At 47.4% G+C, this 5,131-nt stretch overlaps 1 non-coding gene and 2 pseudogenes across 1 annotated transcript; all 3 read right to left on the bottom strand.

Annotated features, from left to right (window-relative positions):
• Positions 1-427: 427 nt before the first annotated feature.
• On the bottom strand, positions 428-645 carry LOC130342995 (U2 spliceosomal RNA; annotated as a pseudogene).
• Positions 646-2,732: 2,087 nt separating this feature from the next.
• Positions 2,733-2,923, bottom strand: LOC130343032 (U2 spliceosomal RNA). Its single transcript, XR_008882464.1, has one exon. It is a non-coding gene; the product is annotated as a U2 spliceosomal RNA (small nuclear RNA).
• A 2,099-nt stretch (positions 2,924-5,022) lies between these two features.
• LOC130342993 (U2 spliceosomal RNA) lies at positions 5,023-5,131 on the bottom strand (annotated as a pseudogene; the record flags this gene model as incomplete).

Below are 5,131 nucleotides of genomic sequence, written 5' to 3'. Positions count from 1 at the left end.
AACTGGAACGAAAGACCGTCGAGTCGATCGTCCCTCTGGTCCGCACCAGACAAGGTTGCATAGATGTTATCGCAACACGCCGTGGCCGTGAAGGTGACGGTATACAGGCCACGGCTTTCCTGGTCATTTAGACACAGGATGTCCTCCCTATTGAGGCGGAAGTAGTCAAGAAGAATCACCTCCGCAATGAAGCGGAGGTTCTTCAACTGACGATGGCTCTCCGACACCTCTATGCGGATGGTATTTCGCATCGACATTTCCCCAGAGGGGAAAGCCCAGGAGAACGGCATCTTCCACACCCAGGGACTAAGCCCCTTCCCCAATAGCAGCAGGGGCTCGGAATCCCGCTATAAAAGCGGAACCCTTACCCAAGGCAGAGGTCGGGGGTACCCTAGGTGCTTCCGAAGCTACAGGTAACGCTCAACGTACCGAAAATGCCTTCTGAGACACAAGGTCCCAGAGACAGGGGGATCGCAACCCGTTGTCTGTGGACTAAGCCCGCTCCCCAATAGCAGCAAGGGGGTGAAGTCCCTCCGTAAGGAGAGACAATCCCCCAAGGCCGAGAAGCGGGGTACCACAGACACCTTCCGACCAGACCAAATGCAGATACTACACTTGATCTTAGCCAAAAGGCCGAGAAGCGATAACCGTGAAAGGGGCGGGCCCAACAAGGTCCCCTTCATGGGCACTATCACTGCTTGCTGTCAGGGAGGCTGCCAGACAATTTTCCATGCACACTCTGGGCTGGGGGGCAGTCAACCACCAGTACACACAGCAGAACCTAAACCCATACCATTATTGCTAAGCAGCAAGACAGGGGCCCATTGCACTCCCACGGGGCCTTTTTAAATGCAATCCATAACCCGGATTTGCCAGGAACCCTTCTTACTCCTCCTACTTGCATGTGACACTGGGCTTAGGATCTGCATAGGAAACACACACACAAGCACACACCTACCTTTGTTGCCTGCAGATGCCTCCTTGGCTGTCCCCAAACGGTATCAAACCAACACCCACGGGAAGCTGTAAGCATAGAGGACATGCCTGCACCCCATTGGACTTACCTGTGTGGGTTAAATCCGGGTTATTTGACAACCTATGGCGGTGATGGTTCTGCTCAGGCAGAGCAGTGCTGATGCTCCTCATAAAGCTGTCGCTGCTGTGAAGGTTCTAGGTGACATCACAAATCCCTTTGGTTACATACACAACAAAGCTGGGTTGTTGTTGTTTACACTCTGCAAGGCCTGTGGAAGTGAGTGACATCATAGCACTGTAGTTCTGAGGGTTCAAGATGGATGCAACAATCTCCTGTTGCTTCTATGAAGGCCGTAATAGACGACATCACCAAACAGCTCCATAGTCACATACACAGCAAAGGAGAGATGTTGTTTACACCTAGTGATGTCAGTGGTATTGAGTGACATCACAGCACAGTGCTAAGGCTCCTGGGCCTGGACACAGCAGCGGCTGCAATATCTCAACGGAGAATACGTTTATATCTATGTGTGTGTGTGCGCATATATATATATATATATATATATATATATATATATATATATTTCTCCGCCGAAATCACTTTTAAACCCATTTCCACCTTTTTTTCCCTTCTCTTCCTCTTACTTTTTTTTCACGTTTTTTTACGTTTTTCTCCTTTTCGCCTCTTTTCTGGGCGTATTATTCTTCTTTTTCTTCTTTTTTTTCGTCTAATGCATACCCCATCAGTGCAGCAATGCTTATTCAATACCGCCAGCAGATGGAGACACTGGGGGATAATTTTCTAAGGATTTATACTGATTTTTCCTGTCTGAATTTGTCGCACAGAAAGTTGCAGGCCAAATATGTGTGACATTTCTGCGACTTTAGCTTCTAGAGCATTTTTACAACATTATACATAGGTGCTGAATACATAAAAAGCGACTGTTCAGCGACAGACAAGTCGCATCGGCTGAAAGTAGGCCAGAATGTCAGTCCATGTTGGAGCAGGTTTAGATACAGTCTAAAGCATAGATCTCAAAGTCTGTGCACAGAATTTAGCAAGGGCCTCGCACCTTCTGATGCATCAGGTAGGTGCACAATAGCATAGCCTAACCCTCTGTACTTTGGTCTATATTGATGCGGGACATAGACAGCCAGCTGATGACCAATCCATTAGTGCAATGGATGGCTGGAAGCATTTGTCTTTGCCTTTGCAATACCACAGAAGCAATGCATGGTCAATGTACAGCAATGACACACCTGTGTGAACAGCCAGGAGACCCCCCCCCCCCCCATGTTATGTTACATAGTTACATAGTTAGTACGGTCGAAAAAAGACATATGTCCATCACGTTCAACCAGGGAATTAAGGGGTAGGGGTGTGGCGCGATATTGGGGAAGGGATGAGATTTTATATTTCTTCATAAGCATTAATCTTATTTTGTCAATTAGGAACATTCAGCACCCACCCGCTATCAAGGCAGCTGCCTATCATGTCATGCCCTACCTGCACAGGTGTGCTGGCTACTCAAATGATCCAATTAAGGAGGCCATTTAGTCAGCAGCAGCAGAAGTCCTGTGCCTGGACGCTCCAACAGGGGCCAGACACAAGCAGAAGCAGAAGCAGCAGAAGCAGCAGCAGCACCACCTTTTGTTTTTTGGCTGCAGCAGCAGCAAGGCCCACAGGGCTGGCTAGCTGGCTAGCCAGCAAGCAGGTAGCAATGAAAGTAGGAATCTTTCTTTTTAACCCTGTAAGGGGGTGGTGCACTGTACCCGAAGATACTGCCATATCGGGTCAATGCATAGGGCGACGGAAGCAAGCTTCGAAATCGGCCCCCGTTCTCAAAAATCCATTTAATATATGGTCCCCAGATAGGGGACGTATCAGATATTAAACTGATAAGAACAGATACTACACTTGATCTTAGCCAAAAGGCCGAGAAGCGATAACCGTGAAAGGGGCGGGCCCAACAAGGTCCCCTTCATGGGCACTATCACTGCTTGCTGTCAGGGAGGCTGCCAGACAATTTTCCATGCACACTCTGGGCTGGGGGGCAGTCAACCACCAGTACACACAGCAGAACCTAAACCCATACCATTATTGCTAAGCAGCAAGACAGGGGCCCATTGCACTCCCACGGGGCCTTTTTAAATGCAATCCATAACCCGGATTTGCCAGGAACCCTTCTTACTCCTCCTACTTGCATGTGACACTGGGCTTAGGATCTGCATAGGAAACACACACACAAGCACACACCTACCTTTGTTGCCTGCAGATGCCTCCTTGGCTGTCCCCAAACGGTATCAAACCAACACCCACGGGAAGCTGTAAGCATAGAGGACATGCCTGCACCCCATTGGACTTACCTGTGTGGGTTAAATCCGGGTTATTTGACAACCTATGGCGGTGATGGTTCTGCTCAGGCAGAGCAGTGCTGATGCTCCTCATAAAGCTGTCGCTGCTGTGAAGGTTCTAGGTGACATCACAAATCCCTTTGGTTACATACACAACAAAGCTGGGTTGTTGTTGTTTACACTCTGCAAGGCCTGTGGAAGTGAGTGACATCATAGCACTGTAGTTCTGAGGGTTCAAGATGGATGCAACAATCTCCTGTTGCTTCTATGAAGGCCGTAATAGACGACATCACCAAACAGCTCCATAGTCACATACACAGCAAAGGAGAGATGTTGTTTACACCTAGTGATGTCAGTGGTATTGAGTGACATCACAGCACAGTGCTAAGGCTCCTGGGCCTGGACACAGCAGCGGCTGCAATATCTCAACGGAGAATACGTTTATATCTATGTGTGTGTGTGCGCATATATATATATATATATATATATATATATATATATATATATATATATATTCTCCGCCGAAATCACTTTTAAACCCATTTCCACCTTTTTTTCCCTTCTCTTCCTCTTACTTTTTTTTCACGTTTTTTTACGTTTTTCTCCTTTTCGCCTCTTTTCTGGGCGTATTATTCTTCTTTTTCTTCTTTTTTTTCGTCTAATGCATACCCCATCAGTGCAGCAATGCTTATTCAATACCGCCAGCAGATGGAGACACTGGGGGATAATTTTCTAAGGATTTATACTGATTTTTCCTGTCTGAATTTGTCGCACAGAAAGTTGCAGGCCAAATATGTGTGACATTTCTGCGACTTTAGCTTCTAGAGCATTTTTACAACATTATACATAGGTGCTGAATACATAAAAAGCGACTGTTCAGCGACAGACAAGTCGCATCGGCTGAAAGTAGGCCAGAATGTCAGTCCATGTTGGAGCAGGTTTAGATACAGTCTAAAGCATAGATCTCAAAGTCTGTGCACAGAATTTAGCAAGGGCCTCGCACCTTCTGATGCATCAGGTAGGTGCACAATAGCATAGCCTAACCCTCTGTACTTTGGTCTATATTGATGCGGGACATAGACAGCCAGCTGATGACCAATCCATTAGTGCAATGGATGGCTGGAAGCATTTGTCTTTGCCTTTGCAATACCACAGAAGCAATGCATGGTCAATGTACAGCAATGACACACCTGTGTGAACAGCCAGGAGACCCCCCCCCCCCCCCCCCCATGTTATGTTACATAGTTACATAGTTAGTACGGTCGAAAAAAGACATATGTCCATCACGTTCAACCAGGGAATTAAGGGGTAGGGGTGTGGCGCGATATTGGGGAAGGGATGAGATTTTATATTTCTTCATAAGCATTAATCTTATTTTGTCAATTAGGAACATTCAGCACCCACCCGCTATCAAGGCAGCTGCCTATCATGTCATGCCCTACCTGCACAGGTGTGCTGGCTACTCAAATGATCCAATTAAGGAGGCCATTTAGTCAGCAGCAGCAGAAGTCCTGTGCCTGGACGCTCCAACAGGGGCCAGACACAAGCAGAAGCAGAAGCAGCAGAAGCAGCAGCAGCACCACCTTTTGTTTTTTGGCTGCAGCAGCAGCAAGGCCCACAGGGCTGGCTAGCTGGCTAGCCAGCAAGCAGGTAGCAATGAAAGTAGGAATCTTTCTTTTTAACCCTGTAAGGGGGTGGTGCACTGTACCCGAAGATACTGCCATATCGGGTCAATGCATAGGGCGACGGAAGCAAGCTTCGAAATCGGCCCCCGTTCTCAAAAATCCATTTAATATATGGT

The sequence above is a fragment of the Hyla sarda genome, unplaced genomic scaffold, assembly GCF_029499605.1.
Source record: "Hyla sarda isolate aHylSar1 unplaced genomic scaffold, aHylSar1.hap1 scaffold_665, whole genome shotgun sequence".
Taxonomy (NCBI): Eukaryota; Metazoa; Chordata; class Amphibia; order Anura; family Hylidae; genus Hyla; species Hyla sarda.
Note: the sequence above shows the minus strand (reverse complement) of the source record. Positions and strands in the feature narration are given on the sequence as shown.